We start from the raw sequence: 18,337 nt of genomic DNA, 5'->3' as shown, positions 1-18,337 counted from the left end.
TTCTGAGATGAGAGTTTGCAGCACACGCTTTTTGCTCACTGTACCTTTCACAGATGGGAAATATCCATTTGCATATCAGTCTTTGTCCCGCCCTCCTTTAGTATGATCTGTAGTTGATTTTTGATAAGAATTAAAAGACCTGACTGCCGGATTTAAATGACTAGAATAACCCTCTACGATTGGAGGATCGCACAGACAGGTTTCCTATAGGCAAAATATGTCATGCTCCTTAATTTTATCACCTCCATTAGTAAAGAGGTGAGTAAAGCCCTTGTATGCCATGATGCAACCGTCAAGGGCTTTGATCTTATCCTCCACCAGGCCCATCAACCACTTCCAATTTTCTTCCGTACCCATTGAGGACAACCTCTGTTCTTCCCTTCTTGGCGAACTTCTGTGTCTGTCTGATCTTCCATTATAAGGGCTTTGTCGCAAATAGGCATGGTGCGATCCTTCCCTTTCATCCCTCTGGTAGGACCGCTTCTCTTGAACTTTGCTTTGACTCCATACTCTCTCATTAGGATTTCTCCTTGGGGACCACCTACGTCAACTAGTAGGGTCTGCTTTACATACATAATTCTGGTCCGCCCTTGTTGGTGCATATAGAGATTTAGACAGGCAGGTGGATTCTGTGCTCTGTAAAATTAAATCTCAATGATCTTAACTGGGTAACTCCTTGTTTTAACAACTGCATTATTAGCGGAGTTGTTGGGTAAATGAGAACTCTGTCTAACCAATGCTCATCTATACACTCCACTATAGCCAAGTCATCGTATGTAAGAGGTCTTAGTAAGGGCACATGGTGCAATAATCTTATCACATTCACTCTATTTAGAATCAGAGCATCCTTTTCAGGGTGGGTCCTTTTCAACAGTAAACCAACTTCATAATTAACAAACTTGATCCAATCCATGCCATCTTTCTTTAACCAACCTCCCCTCTCATCACATTTGGATTTTCCCAAATAACCTTAAGAGGGATGGAAGCTTTAGAGGGGAAATGCGATAAGGTTCCTCAACAGGTAGGGCACAGATCTTAGGACCCCCCCCCTTTTGACTTTCCTGTACCAACAGGGGCTGGAGCTAAAATGGCTTGCACCTTCACATCCTGTGGGTATCGGATACCTCCTCACATCCTCCTGTATTGAGTGGGGCCATATTAGATCAATTTCCCTGTTGACGGCTTTCTCTTACCTGCTGATGGCCATTGTCAAATTCAGTTGGAGAAAAATGTGTGCTTTGACTATTTAGCAGGGACTTTTTTTGGTATCACCTATTTTGGAATCACCAGTTCACCCTTTTCACTTTTATTTTCCAACACCTTAGAAGGGTTCAGAGACCTCTTAGCCACCACTGCCTTCTGTTTAGTAGTTGATTTCAGATTTTTCACTTTTGGTGTGCATGACATATTTCAAGACACAGATTGAGTTACCCCAACTTTTTTGTTTTGATCCTTTTTTAATTTTGGCAAGCCTTCCACGGATTTATGCTCTGCCGTTGCCACTCCTTTGGTGAAGATTGAGCATAATTGTTTTGGCTGATTTTGGGGTTGGGGCTGTTGGACAATCGGATCTTCCCTCAACTCATCCATTGCCCCGTCTGAGCCATGAGGAGGGTGATTGTCAGTCGCTTGTTCAGTTGGAGTAGGCAAAATATTCTCTCCAAAAACTGTCGATTTATCAAATCTCACTATTCGACCATCCCCCTCCCCTTCTGAGTTGACCCAGTTTCTGGCAGGCAAGGCTCCACAGGATCAAAGGGATTCCCAGTTAAGTTCACTGTCTTCCCTTGCAGCCCCCAAAGTCTACTGAGTCCAAAAGTCTTGAGAGTCAGCGGCCTTCTCTCTCTTTAATCACTGAGTCTAAAATTGAATGGAGTAGGGCAGCCACCTTTGCTTGACTCACATTCATATCTTTTTGAATAGCAGAGACAAATGCTTCTACAAATATCACTTTGGAAGTCAGCATAGCTAATACAGTTGTTTGATCTTTTAATTGATCGGCAACTTCTTAATGCAACTTCATGAACAGTGCCAAAATTGAAGTCAGTGTAGTAATCACTGTGAAATCACTCTCAATGTTTGCCCCAATTCCTTTCTCCACCATCAAAACTTTGTTAATCATCTTCTCAGTTTCCGTGGAGACTTTCTCCCCTTTGGCAGAATTTGATAGCGGGGTCTGGTCAACAATATTTCTGCTCACTTGTGGAGCCTCATCATGAGGGGGACAATAGGGATCAGTAGAGGCCATAAGCATACCTGCTACCTGGTTACTTAAATTGATGGCCCATTAGGGACACAGGCAGCAGGCATTTTGAGACATTATACAACTGCCCTTCCAATATTTCCAACGAGTAGGCAGATTCCAATAAGAGTTGATCTGAGACTTCCAACCCTAATGGTCCCCCCAGTCTGGACACACCCAAGTAATGAGGGTGACCATTAGTAGGTTGTCATTTTTTCCTCCCAATTACACCTCCACTTTAAAGCACCTCCCGGCTTCCAAATTGATTTTTCCGGCAGGTAGTATGGCATAGAGAGCTGTTTTATCGGGGGAAGGACCGCAGTTTGACCTTGCCACCTCCCATCAATATATCACTGCCAACATGCAAAACTCCCCCTCCCCCAACCCGCAACAGCGTTCCGGGGCCACAGAGGTTACCCCCACTGAACCTTGTGCCTGCCCAGCCGGGGGAAGCATTGTATCGGAAGAGTTCAGTTCTGTGTTTGACCTATTTGCAAACAAAGTCAAACTGGTCACCTGATTGGCTCACCAGTCTTTCAGATGTCGTGGGCATTCTGGGGGTAGTCCGTGGCTCTCTCCAAGGGGGAGGTCACTAGTAGGCAGTATAATTCCAATACCCCTTTCTGAGGCCTGGATTGGAGTTTGTCCATCTAAAATATTGGCCACTTCCGACCCTCCCGAGGTTAACAAATTGAGCAGTGGTTCTGGAATAATTTGTGAAGGCTGCCCATCCATAATCATTGGTGAAGAAATTAGAGAAAGAGGACGAGGAGCCTTTATTATACTCGTGGGTACTGAAGGTCTTAGTGGGGAGGTGGACGCTGCAGACTTGCTCTCAGTCATTGGCATCATGATACAAGGTGACGCAGTAGTGGCAGTGATCACAACATTCACTGAGTTCAAAGGGCAAGGCCACTACTGAGAGCTACCTCCCAGGGTACTGCTGGCGCCACTCACCTCACTTATCGGTATGCAATCCGTGAGCTGCTCTTCAGGGCTCTCCATCGCATTCAAAACATCCCCGGCTGGAGTTTCATGCTCTCCTCCTCCAGACCAGGATCCGAAATGCCCGCTTGGGTTCCGCCCTCTTCCACTCCATGCAGTTCACCCTTACCAGAGCGGGGGGCGAATATTTTCCAATAAATAGATGAGCTAACCACACCATCCCGCTGTGTGTTCTCCACTCCGGCCGAACACTCGGCCATCACTCCCCCACGCTCTGCTTGTGGCGAGTGTTTTGTCGAGCTGGCTCCTCTTTCCATGATAGAAAGAGTTAGCAGACTCTGAAACAGGACACAGGTTGCAGCAGGAAACCAGTAGGTTAGCCACACTCGGCCAAACACTCCGCCACGATCTGCTTGTGGTGAGTGTTTTGTCCAGCTGGCTCCTCCTTCCACGATAGACAGACTTAACAGACTCTGAAACAGGACACAGGTCACAGCAGGGAACCAGTAGCTTAGCCACACTCTGCCAAACACTCACTTTTAGCTCCAGGATAAAAAATGTAGGGATTTGCACACAGCCCCGGACACTGACTGGTTCCGGCCAGTGTCTCTCAGCAGTACCCCTTTCTCCACACCCCTCCTAGCTCGAGGTCTCTCCTCATTTGTCACATTCTCCTTTCCTCTTCCAGGGACTTACCTTACTCGAATTTCCTATGTTGCTCTGATGCATCCCACTAATAATTTAATGGCAGGGCAACATGTTACAAAACATGGCTCAGTCACATTTTATTGTTGTGAGAGGAGCAGTCTGCGAATATATTTCCTAAATACTTTTAATTGTAAGATATTTTGTGTCGTGCACCGTGCAGAGAATTGTGGTGAGGTTTTCAATTAACTGTTTTCCGTGTTCAAGGTTTTCTGGTTTGAGGTAGTGACATATTGGCATGCTTAATTCTGGTGGTGTCTATAGCCAAGTGCTCACAATTTAATTTAATCAGATGAGGGAACTGGGGGAACCGGCAATACATTGTATTCCTGTCAGGCGGATGATCTGGAAGTACAGTTTTAAAGCTATCGCCTTAACTATTGGACCATATCTACTCTCATTGTAATATATGAGTACAGTAGACGGTACACTATTTGGCAAAAGCACTGTTTTCTTATCTCATACACCAGAGAATATTTGACCCACAACACTCCTGAGAGCAATAAAGCAGTAACCTCCTGCACCCAGGCTGACTGGATAGGGTGGAGTGTCCTGGTTCTACAGCTGCTGTACTCAATTAATTATTATGTTTTACATACAAACACTTACCTTACCTTACCTTAGCACTCTGCTGACCATACTTCCTTTCACTGTTTACAGCATTCTATGAACATCGTGCTCATAAAGTTCCCTGTCCTGAAGAAGGCCGAATCAGATATGAGGCATGTCCAGCCCCTATAGACGGCTGAAACACCCTAGTGTAGACGAACTTTTGTAACCACAGTGTTACCAATGTATCTACACTGTGTTGTAAAAACTTTTTTTCATATTTCTGTTCTAAATGTTACTTGAGTTTTGACACTGTTTGCCATTTATCGACAGTAGAGGATTTGTACTCTGTTTAATGCACAAGCAATTGTGTTGACTTGTCTACATTCTTGTGATTTTCTGTATGACCAAACCTAAAATTCTGTGATGTTTCACATTGTACCTCACTTTACGCAAATAGATGTTACCATATAAAAACTAAAAACCACCATACCCAGGTACAGCTCTTAAAGTGTTTTCTTTATTTTACGGTGACTGAATGGAAGGGGAGTGCACTAGTGAACCACCGACCCATTCACTTGTATCCTTGTTTCCTTACATACAAACACCACAAGCTCTGCATATTGTCTCATGTGTAGGGTACTTGAGGAGCCGAAACCAGAACCCATGTAACCCCAACAGACAAGGTTGTTTGCAAAAAATTCCGATATTATCAGAGTAAGCACCAGCACAGTTTTTTAAAATAGGGTAAGGCAGTTTTCCCAAAAGGGGTCTCCATGTACTCTATGCGGACTTAATCAGATATGATGGTGCCGGCATTGATGGTGCGATAGCTATGTGTGCCTGTTGATTATTTCTAGAGTCCATGCCCGTGGGGAGCCCGAGAGCCCCAAATGGGAAAGCAGATTTAGACAGAAACACAACGCGGTTGCGTTTGAAAACGCTGCAGTTTTTCTTTCTAAGTTTCTCAGGCTCGGAGGAGCCTGAGAAACTTAGAAAGAAAAACCACAGCGTTTTCAAACACAATAACGTTGTATTTATATTTGCGGTAGCTTCAAAAGCTACCGCAAACATAAATACAACGTTTTTAAAGCTGCGGTTTTATTTCTAAGTTTTCTGGGCTCCTCCAGCCCGGAAAACTTAGAAAAAAAAACGCAGCTAGTGCTTATTTTTTTAAAAATAAATAGCACTTACCGAGATTCAGCTGCATCTTTTCTGCCTGTAGTCTCCGGTCCGCGTCCTCCGAGTCCCGGCACCAATGATGGAAAAGCCACCCAGTGGTAGCTTTTGTTTACTACAGCTGGCTGGCTTTTCCTTCATTAGTGCCGCAAAAGCCAGCACATGGCGCATCAATTTCACAAAATGGATGCGCCATGTGCTTGCTTTTCCAATTTTTGAGCTTGAATTGCTCAAAATTTTACATAGGAACTTTAAAAAAAAAGTGCGAGTATATTTGTTTTATTATTGCCCATCTTTTTGGGCAATAACATTTTTTGGGCGAACCATTCCTTTAACTTGATGCAAGATACAGGGTATATTTCACCACAAGAAGAGCTGACTCAAAAGATTAAGCAATCAGAATATCTTGTCTGCAAAGAAATAAATAGAAAGTTATATGCATGCACATTAACTGAATATTACAGGGCCCAGAGAAACCTAGAGGTTTGTGTATTCATTCGCGCTCAACTCTATGTATAGATTGTAGGGAATTCATCAGGAAGTGGGAAGCCAATTGAATAAATCTTCACTTTACCTTATTCTGGTCTCAATTCAAGAACTTTCACTACAGCTGAACAACATTTCATGAGAGAGAGAGGAAATACAGACAGAGCTTACTACATTGCTTAGTAAACCAGATTTGGACATAATTCTTGAGGATACTAATAGTAAACCTGAAAGCTATAAGACAGGACTTGAGACCAAAAATATTTGAAAGTTTAGACGGGTGTGAGAAACCTGAGAGTGTCCTCAAACCTGCTCCCCTCTTCTCTGGTACCCAGGGAAAGGCCTTTGCTTTTGGATCCCAACCCTGGGGTTGGTGAAGCGAGGGAGTATCACCTGGTTGGAGGGTCCTTGGGGATTGTGAGTGGGGTACCCACAGGCGAGACATGGTATCCCCCTTTACCTATGGAAAACCAACCTAACCCTCCCTCGGCCTTTATGGGCTAATGTCAAACCTCTACCCTCATTTTCCCACATATTTCCTATGACAGTAGTGGGACGAGGAAGGGGCGACTAAGAGTAGTGAACACCAGTAACTCCTTTCACCACTCTATTGCTGGGATGAGGAAGAAGCCTGCAGAGTACTGTGAAGATCAGGCATGTCCCTCCAACTATAGTCAGGCAAGTCCAATTAGAAGCTCACACCTGCAACCTGTCATGGGGTTGCAGGTGTATAATAAGAGACCAAGGGACCAACACAGGGTGCAACAGGGAGGCATGTGTGGGAGAGATCAGCAGCAGACCCTGCTCATGAGGAGGCAGCTGTGGTGGGTCCTGCAGAGACACATGGATGCCGGCAGACGACCCCGGAGACCCATGGAGCCCAGGAGAAGTTGGGCCATCAGAAGTACGCAGGTGTGGGAGCTTCTGTGGTCCGGGAAATACAACTGGATCTGCGAGCAAGGAAAAAGAAAGCAAACGGTTGACAGCATCCGCGGAAGCAGAGCAGAGCTGCCAGTGATCCCAGAAAGGTATGAAAAGTTGAAGTGGGGATCACAATGAAAGGCAAGCCGGCACGCAGAGCAGAAGGAGTCCAGCGCAGCTACCCAACAGGACCACAGGAGACCGGTGGGTGAAAGGGAGCATCACTCGAGACTGGGGCGCTCTTAGGTGGCTGAATGTGAGCTGAATGAGTGCTGATTGAGCCAAAAAGCATGCACAGAGTGGGAACGAACCCAAAGTTATGAGTGGCATGGAAATTAAGAGAAAAAGTACATTATGATGGAAAAAGCATGAATATTGAATTCAGAGCTGAATGAAAACTTTCAAATATTGAATACCAAACTAAATGAAAACTTGAAATATTGAATACCAAACTAAATGAAAACTTTGAGAGCAAAGCTGCGAGTTAATGACAGTTAAATGGGGATGCACCCATTTCAAAGCAGCAGATGAAATACGAATGCAAGGGTAAGAACGCATAAAAGAAAGGTGGGGAATAATATAAGACCATGCAAAATGAACTTTGTGAATAAATACAGTGGAACAAGGCCCAAAACTGGCTTAGGATGTGTAACACATTGTGGTAAAGCCAAGAGGCTAATCAGGAGAAGCCGGGAGAGTGTGAAACTGCACATCAAGCCAAGAGGCTGATAAGAAGCTAAATGAACGAGAATCCGTACACATGGCAGATACTAAAGAACCTGTGTGGGCTGAGAGCTTAAAGTACCTGGTTGCACGACCTGCGATGGGTGGACTGTGTGGTCTGACAACTGTGCCTAGACCAGGGAGCCCTCCTTTGTGAAATGCAGAGACATTGTGAAAAAACCAAGAAGGAGCACTGTGAATGAACTGTTAATGCAAACCAGAAGGTGTGTCAAGTTGACCTGGAGTTGTGTTACACATTGAAAGACTGAGACCAATATAAGTTGGTAGATTGAAGTCTTGGGGAAGGGAACCCTGAGACGTGATGAACTGCAATGCTGTCTTGAGGACAGAGCCTTTCTTTTGAACTATGTTGCCTTAAGCTTGGGGAAGGAAATCCCAAAGATTGTGTGGAACTGTATTGCCATAACATTGGAGAAGGGACCCTCAAGGATTTGTGGAACTTTCTTGAACTTGGGGAAGGGAAGATGAAGAGGGTGCTAGGAGTTGGAAGAAGCTCAGATATTTGTGTGAATCACCATTTCTTTTATTGTTGACATCTGTACACATTGTTAAGCTTTAGTTGTGAGGGCCTGCACCCCAGTAAATACAATAGTGGTTCTTCTGATCTTTCTAGCTCAGATAACAAGACTAACAATGCAAAGACAATATCTAGGCAACATGAACAGAGGCATGACACTGAAGATGTAGAGGGTGAGGAAGCAGGTTTTTCTCAGTTAGTACAGACCGGTGCATTAGAGATTTGAGATTTTTTTCTCTGGCTCATTTCTGGCACCTTCCCTTTGCTTTTGCTTGCAGACATGTGTGGGGTGTCTTTTGGGCTTGGATGGCAATCCCTTAATGGTGATTTTGAGTGGATGTTCAAGATGGCTGCTGGCAGGTTTCCCGTTCCGGCGATGACGCTATTTCCACCGGTGGTATTTCCACAGGTGGTAGGGCTGGAATTACCACCTGAAACTCATTTATGGTGGCAATTCCACTGGATTTAATTACCGCTAATGCCAATGGTGTGTGCACGCTACTGGCAAGTGGTAATTTCACCAAACACCACAGTGGTAATGGTAATTCTACCGAGGATATTTTAAATATTAACAAAAGTTTTGTGGTCTTTGCTGGTTTATAGCTACTAGTAGCACAGCTGTTAAGTGTTCAGAGAGAGTTTTATAAGAATTGTGTAAAGGAGTCACATGAATTATATAATTGTATTATGTATGTTTATGATTATTGGAAAACATGGTGCATCTATTTTGTGTAAGGTTTTAATACAAAACCAAATCACATTAATAAATAAATGAATAAGTGCCACTGTCGCTACCACCCTTTTTTGACATACTGTCCTATATTAGCACATGTGGCTCCCAGAAAGAGGTGCTTTATAGGGATAGAACAAGTACTTACCTGGGTTCAACCCATGACTACGAGTTGCCTAACGACTTTGACATTGACACTGACACTAATTTCTTTGGGGAACTTCTACAAGTTTTAAAGCTTCAAATGTAACTAAGATTGATACTTACCTAAACCCTTCCTATTACAATGGATTAGGCTCCTGTATATATGTATTGATACATTTTACTCTAACATGTCCATCAATATATTGAGACCAAATAGATTTGATAATTGAAGACTCAGTCTATTCTAAATTTGGATAGCCGTTCAGGGAAAAGTATGAAAACATGATCCCTTTTTCTCCCTTCAAGTACCATAATGGGTTTATTATCTACCTGTGTAATCACACTGTACTATGTACCTGTGGGTTCTGTACATGATTGAGTAATGTGTGTTGCTTGAGTTTGGGGGTCTGTGCCCTTCCCTTAGCATTATAGTTTACTGAATTTACCACCATGTATGTAGGTCCTTCATTTAGCCGTAGGAGTGGGAAGGGTGGAAATATGTATATTTATTGTCTATATGTGTACTGCTGTAGTGTGTTCCAACTAAAGTACTCATTTGAAGTGGGTGTGTTAAATGTAACTTAATAATAAAGTGTTTTTATCAGTATACTGGCAGTGTATTCTCTTGGGATGTCTATTGTGGGACGAACTGCACCTATTCACCAGCCTTCTTTCCTCCCTTGAGTGAAGCCTGACTGCTCTCACATGTTTACTTATGAGCTAGATTGTTTTACCTTTCGGTTGGAGTCCTGCCTTTATATACATGAAATACATTAGTTATCATTGCTCTAATTGCATAACCACTACGTGACCACTATGCAAGTTAGTGATCCAAGCTAAACACAAGGGCCTCTAATGATGGCGGTCACTTAGAACACAATAAGGCCTGATGGTTGTACACATGCAGGACTACTTACACCGATGCACAGAGACAAATAAAATCCTGGTTTACTGCATACTCTCTAACGATTTACCTATGCCTCTCTAGTCAGATCCAGTGTGCACATATCACGAAGGGAAGCTTAGAATACAGTCTTTTAGAAACACTAAGCTAATTAGCACCTTTGCAGTGCAAGACTTGCTAATTAGCGCGAAAGGTAAAAACAGTAATAAGAGCAATTGAAAATCATAGAATGTAGAGCTGTTAGAAGCTCACACCACACGTTTTATTTCTACAAATGGAATAACAAATACACTTGAATAGTGATACAATCCAAGAGCATTATTAGAAGGATCCCCTAGCCAAGTAATAAGGGCTAAGCATATTTTTGTCGTTCTTGTAATTGTTATTTGCCTACAGCCTTCTTTTGTTCTGGGTACAACCAATTGATATAGACATTGGTCCTCATTACGAAGCTCCCGCCAGTATTTATTTTTTCCACCGGCCATAAGTGGTCCGTTATTTGCCCATTCCTCGCCACCGGAAAAAAATCTTCCCATTGCCATTTGTGCCCCATAGGGCTCCATTTGAATGGGGAAGCCGGATGCACCGGAACCGTTACCAACGGTGCCGGTGCATCCAAGATGCTCTGCTTGCGGTGCCGTTACGGCTGCCAGGTCAGACCTGGTGGCCACAATGGCACCCGTGAGCAGAACTCGTAATTTGCCGGTCCAGCAACTACGGTACTGGCATGCTTACCTGTACCGTAGTTCCCCGACCTTCAAACTTATAATGAGGCCCATTGACTGTGAGCCATCTCAAAGTATTATTTGTCAGAGGAGGTCACCTGTTTGTGAAGTCAAAACTGCCAGGGACCTCTCCGTGTGGCACCATTGGAAGCATTCTCCATGGCAGAGGTTGGAGTGGCATTCTACTGTCTGCAGTGGATGTGTTCCAAGGGTGTTTTCCCTGGAACGTATCAGCGCGGTCTAGGTATTTGACACTTACAACTTACACTGCTTTCCCAATACTTTTAGTGCCCGTATACCGGATCACTGTGATGTAATGCTGGTGAGTCCTGGCGCTGACACTTATCCCTGATTTGTTTACTGGCTCCTTCCTTCTCACCTTCAATCTCCTTCTGCTTTCCCACACCCGCCTGCTCCTTCTCTTTTGTTTGCTCCTCCCGAGCCTGTTGTGTCTTGCCTCACTTCCAAATCCTGTTGGCAGTTGTTCTCTGCCTGCCTCTGTTCGTCTATTTCTACTGCCATCAGGACCTCCAAGTTTCACAACACCTCCCAGAGTTTTTTCCCCAACAGTTGTGAAGAGGATTGTTCCCCCTGTCTCCGGGACGAATCCCCAGTGTTCAACTGGTTTCCTCTGTCATTAATTATAAGGGATTGAACGGTGGATACTGACAGGAGTCACCCTTACCTTTTCACTGCTCATCGGACGATGAGGAGCTCAATAAGGTCTTCCCTTGACAACAATATTTCTCTCCCAGCAATACACATAAATGGTAAGAATTGCTTTCATTGTAAACATATTTTTCAGATTTGCCATTTTATGATGACATTCCATATAGTGAACAATATTTAAATAGGTGTATGTTTCATGCCAGATTCATACATGTGCTGTGAAACCTCTGCTAATATTATGTCTCACCTATACTACAAAAAGGACAGTATACCATATACATATTGCTTCTTCATACTAGAGGAACTAAATACGGGTATAAGGAACATTCTTATTTTCATACATTTGCCATAAATGTTACTTTTATTCTTAGCTGCCATTATATCCTATTATCGCACACCTAAAATGGTAAAAAAAACATGTTCACACAAATAGAAAATCTACTCAAATTCTCCATACTAGAGAATGCATGTGCAAGCATAAGGGTCTCTGCTAAAGGACAAGGAGCGACCTAATAGTGTTCTAATATGGGCTGTATCTACATCTCATGGAGATTTTGGAGACAGAATAAGGGTTACAACAAAGTCCCCTGCCTAAACCTGGGGACTGACAGTAGGGTGGTCAAAGGCAGTGGGGGCCTCCATGAGCAAGTGGATGCTGGACCTAGAGGATGTGTATGTGGGATCGCCAGACCACCAGTTTCACATAATAAGGCAGGGAGCATTCTGAGGAGCAGCCACAACCCAACACCCAAAATACACAAACCCAGGCATCCCATTGACACTTATGCTAACAGAATCAATAATGAGGCTTTTGGGAAGTGCACACAGGGGCGCTTACAAAACCATTAACCCCAATGTCCAATGTGGAGGGGATCGTCACCAATTCCTTTTGGGGCCCCCTTAGCAATAGGTGAGGGAAATACATCTGATTGTATGGTCCATTCTCCATAAAACCCCAAACACTGCAAATAAATTGACTTGTTACAGTTGCATGGGAATAAAGTCACAGCTTCATCCGTGAGGGCTGTTTTACTTTGTTATCGTCACTGTGTATGCCAAACAAGGCATTTATTTCTCTTGTGCAGGGAGTCCTTCGGCATTCCGAAAACCCACACAGCCGGCAGGGTTCCATACACATGCAGTCGCCAAGCACAGTCTATAAAAGACCCCCTACACATGCTGAGAGCATGAGCCAGCATACAAACAAAGCTGGTTCCATCAGTACAGTGGAAGACAATAATAAAATGTTACACAGTGGGTATTACAAACACTTTGTTTATATAACAGACAACTTCCCCGAACTTCACCTGATACCTGATCCACATGCAGGGGGAGCAGAAAGACCCAATCAATGTGGGCAAAGCGAGTGGACATCTGGAGGGGTGGCAAAGAGACCAGACACTTATCCCAGACCTCTCTGAAATCCAAAATGGAGGTAGGCTTTAAAGTAATATCAGGCCAGGCTGACACCAAGCACATGGACCAATTCCTGGAAGTCTCACTCCGCGTTACCAAGGTGCAAAGTAAGTCTTTACGCCACACACTAAGGGAGGGGAAACCAGGCTATAAAGACGGATGGTATAGTCCCTGAGAGTATAATAGAAGGAGCTGGAGGAAAGTGCTTTAAGGAGGTTGATACGTGAGAGACCTTTAGAGAGGAGAGGTGGATGGGGGGTTTAAGGGCTGTCGAAAGAGAGCATTAATCATGGGAGATAGAGGAGGAGAAGGCAATGCCATCAGGTGGTGATTTGAAGGAAGAGAACACGAGAAGAGAATAGGAGAGGATCATATCTGAAGGCGAGATTTGGAGGGTGGTGGGAGTGAAGACATTAAAGAGAGAAGAGGAGGGGGTGATATCACCTGGAAGGAAGATTTGGATTGTGGAGTAAGAGAGTACTAATAAGGTTAGAAGGATAGGGGGGAAATCATGAGGAAGAAAGTGATAAGGAGGTTAGAAGTAAAGGTATCACAGTGGTTGGGGACGAGAGGCTGTCCTATATGGAAGAGGACAGAATAAAGCTAGATGGTGAGGTCAAGTAAATGGGAAGGGAGCAGATTAGATGACCGCACTAGCCAGACAGAAACTAGACAGATACTAGTGGACCAGGTCAGTCCAGGGTAGACTCCAGATGGGGGAAGAGATATGAAATGTCCAACCTTAATCCAGGACATGGAGGTTATCTCCGGAGAAGCCAGGAGGGAAGGGATAAAGGCCCTAGAGAAGGAACGTTCACAAGGCTATCAATAAATAGCATCCCCAGCCCAGTCCGGGACTAGAGAGAAAGACTACTGACATCAGTGTGGCCAGCAGAAGCACCTACAGAGGTCACAGCATCTGTGGCATCATGTCTGCGAGCAAACTTTACCACAGATCCCATTGAAGAGGGGTTGGGAGCACTTAAAGCCTGTAGCCCGAAAACAACAACTATGGTGATTTCACAGACAGTGGTTTAGGGCCATTGAAAGCCGAAACCAATAACTGCATGCACCTTTTCTCTCATTCACGTGTAAGCACATTTGTGTTACCCTTTTGGGTGAAAGAATGCATAAATCCTGAAAGAACGTTGCCCTTCAGTGAGTGTAGCATCCTTAGGGACTCCCTTCCTAATAGCACCTAAAGCCATTCCATAATACCCTCACACACAAAGCACAGTTATCCTTTCTTATTTGTTGAATGGAACTCTTTTGTATACCAGAAACCTGCATTGTGTTGTATCTGCTCCGCCCACTCCATGAAACTGTGCTTTCCGTTGATGTGATGCTTATTTCAGGTGGGAAATAGAGCAATATGTTCACATGCCCCTGGCAAGAACAGAATTAACGGATCAAATGCTTAGTAGTGGATCCAGGAAACCCTTCTGCCCCCCCAAAACGAACCCTCTATTATTCCCTCTACCCCCTATGAGGGACACATGTAGTCCTTTCTTCCTGTGGCTTTCTAGCTAAGTTTGGGAACCTGAAAAACCCCAATCCATACCAACATGTCATCTATTCACTGTTATCTTTGCTGAACTGGCGCTCCTTAAAAAGTCATCACATGTATAGCAACTAACTTGATGACATGCACTTCCTTCTAAAATAAGGCAAATCCATCTTAAACTTCATTGTAAATCATTGGTCCAAATACATTGTGTGACATCATAGCTATTTCCACAGCAATTCATTGGGTGCCCTGCTTACAAAGCAATGCAGCAATGGACAGACAGTCATACCCATGGCATAGGAATAAAAGCTGTGTGCATGGCATATCATCACATACAAGCATGCTTATGTAGGGCATATGATTTTTGTTGTATTTTAATCTTTTCTCTTTTTGTATGATAATGAACTATACTTTCATGGGCTAATGTGTATTGGATTGATACAAAAAACTAAGGCCCCTGTATGGTTTGTACGATCTGCACAGTTTCTATTGTACACAGTGATGTTATTAAATTAATTGTAGATACATGAGAAATCATAAACTATCATTTAGGAGCAGCATATCTCCTTCCTTCCTCTCTCCCTCCCTCCCTCTGTCTGTCCTTCCCTTCCTCCCTCTCTCCTTTCCTCCTTGTCTCTCTCCCTCCCTCCCTCCCTCCTCTCTTTTTCTTTCCTTCTTTCTTTCTTTCTTTCTTTCTTTCTTTCTTTCTTTCTTTCTTTCTTTCTTTCTTTCTTTCTTTCTTTCTTTCTTTCTTTCTTTCTTTCTCTCTCTCTCCCTACTCAATCTTACACTCTAAATTCTCTCCAAGAATTTAAATTGGGTAAATAGGCAATAGCATGACACGATTGCAATACATTTTGGGGACCAGAAGCTGCAGTCATCCAATAGTAATGCATTGCACACAGACATAGAATAACGCCTACAGTAAGAATGCCGTGTAATACACAGTCTCCGCTATACAAACATGGTGTACCCAGTTCGCTGTAAAGCCTGTTTCCAGGCAAATGGGACTATTGCCATCGACGGTGGTCATCTAAAAATCATGAATGCATTATTGATAAACTTACCGGTCCCCCTGCACAAGGATAGTGCACTCTATTCACCAATGTATCAATGAAGATTTGTGTGATTCATATATTTTTCATCCAATGCTGCACACCGAGAGTTGCACAAGTTCATAGTTTCCTTTAGGCAATTTCTGTGGTTTCTAAATTATTAAACAATCCAATATTCTATTCCTACAGCTGTACTGAAACAAACCTTCCTTATGCATCAGCAGGACAACACAAACACTTCCTTTTATTTATTTCACTTGCATTAAAAAGACAAAATCATGTTTCTGTTTTATATAAAAAAAAAATGCCATTGCATTTCTTACAAAGATGCTTCGTTTGGAGTGAACAGTGTTTTAAAAGCATTCAGAATAACTCTGGATAATAACCATCTGTTTTCATAGTCTTAAAGCCAGACTGGCAAATTGAATCTGAGCTATCCACCAGCTTAGGTTGTTTAGTTATCTGTTTTTAAGGTTCAAGTGATTTTCTCAACAGCCGGCAACACTAGACAATGGTGCAAAATGAGTCCACTATTGACATGGAAACACATGGAGCTACGGTCTGCAGAGGATATGCACCGGGGGGGATTCATACTACACTGTGGAGTTGGACACTGCTGGATATTCCCTCCTCCACCCCCAGTGAGGCAGAGCTACTAAAGGAATGCTGCCTAACATCACTGCAGTTACCAGAATTCCCAGCATCTATGGAGGTGGTACTAAACATGTACTCATGGACTGCCACCTTGATAATTGCATGAGGCAAGGAAAACGTGTGGAGGAGAACATCACTGGGCTTTGAAGTGAGCACAGCTGGAAACAAAACTGTTCCCCTCACTGACCAATAAATGCACGCATTTGTATTTAGGGAAATCCTTTATTTCATTTCAAATACTCGCATAGGCACTATTAGCACCCAGAGACAAATGTTGACATACTGACAGTCAATCAGGATTCAGAGTTTCCAGGGAATAATTGATGGGGTAGCAGCACATCCTTATGGCTGTCAGAATGTCAGAAGACACTCCGGAGGTCTCCCCTTTCCCTGTTTACCTGTCTGCCTCCGATGACCCATGTATTCAAATCATTCATCCTTCATCTTTCAAAGGTTCTCTACCTCCTTTGCATTGCCTTTCTCATCCATTAAGATAGAAAAGAGACAGTCCCCCTATAGGATCCCAAGTGTTCATTGCTAGGAAACAATCTTTCAATGTTCATTGGTCCTCATTTTGAGAAATGAGAGTCAATGGCCCTCATTACGAGGTTGGCGGTAACCCGCCGGTGCTACCGGCCGGTTGCCGCCAACCCTGTATTACCGTTACTGCCACCTAACATCCCAGTGCTACCGAGATATCACATGAGGTGGCGGTAAAGTAAACTCCCATTCCCAGGACTCCATGGTAGTGGGAAACCTGAAGCACCAGCACTGTTAGTAACAATGCCGGTGCTTCAGTGAAAAACATGCCGGTAAGTGCCTGAACTCCCAGCAGGTCAGGTCTGCCGGTAGTTCAGTTCCCTATCAACAGACTGGCCGTGACCCGATCCGGTAAAGGTGCTAGTAACTTGTTACCGGCACCTTTATTACCAGACCGGGTCACTTCTAATGAAGCCCACTAAACGTCCTGCATCCAGCTGGCAAACCATTAAATCCCATATCTTCAGGCCAATAACATGGGCTACGATCCTTGAGCTTTTCTTATTTGCCCATGCCTTAGTTTAATGCCCACACACTAGGCCTCTGGGCTCATAGCACCTGATATTGCTTGTATCAGCAGACTTAACAGAAAGATAATTTCTTACTGGAACACCATTGACGTCACTTTCAGTCTCATTCTGATGTTGGCCAATACATTAATAACGCAGGCAGAATAAAACACTTTTTAATACATCCTCACATGTACTTATCTACCAACATTATTACCATATGTACTGGAAACACTGTACACATGATGCAATTCATTTGTAAAACATAACATGCTATGGCACATTCGGCCTCATTACAAGGATGGTAGTACAGTAAAAAACGGTGGTAAAACTGAGCTAACTCTATTATCGCTGCATTACCGCTCCGCCATGCTACAATTGTGGTAGTGAAGTGGAGGAATTATCTGCAGCAAAAAGTTGGAGGTATATCTGCGGCTTTACCACTGAAAATCAGCATAATCAATTACTGTCAGGGGTAATTGAGCTGAAAGCCCCTATAGACTCAAATAAATGGGGACTAACACTGCCTGCAACCACTTGTAACCCAGCAGCAATTCCACAGGACCAAGGTAGCATCAACGGTAAATCAGTTTGGTGGAATTTCCAGTCAATTTACAAGCGAAATACCACAAAACTTGTAACGAGACCCACAATGTTTTCTGGTGGCATCACACAAGTGTTGTCCCAAAATCAAATTGCATCCATAGTCTGCACCAAACTCTATCCCTAAATCCCTTGACTTGCCCATGCCCATTCTTCTCACTTAGCCATAATCCTTCTTGCTTATAGTCTTGACCCACAACTTTCACCCCGCTTCCATTGTTAACCTTGTGTCCTTCTCAGACCATCTACACATGAGTTTCACTTTGCTTTTGAATATGCCTGCTTCTCCTTCTGAGTCTACTTTTAAATATGTTAATTCCCATGATCGCTATTATTTGAAACAACAGCACATCATTTTATTAATGGGATCATTGTGGAAATGAAAGTATTATCCGAGGTACACATTTTGGAGGCACTCCATTGGTGTAAGAGAGACAGAAAATGAACACATCCGAAATGTGTTGGTACTCTTTAAAGAATATCTGACAACAACTATGAAAAAATATGCAGCGTAAAAGGAGAAATGGTTATTAAAGCCCCAAAAAGTGACAGTGTAATGTGTACAATAAGAAGCAATGCTTAAAATAATCTTT

The sequence above is a fragment of the Ambystoma mexicanum genome, chromosome 4p, assembly GCF_040938575.1.
Source record: "Ambystoma mexicanum isolate Mex_15411 chromosome 4p, UKY_AmexF1_1, whole genome shotgun sequence".
NCBI classification, from domain to species: Eukaryota; Metazoa; Chordata; class Amphibia; order Caudata; family Ambystomatidae; genus Ambystoma; species Ambystoma mexicanum.
This window is presented reverse-complemented; position numbering follows the sequence as displayed.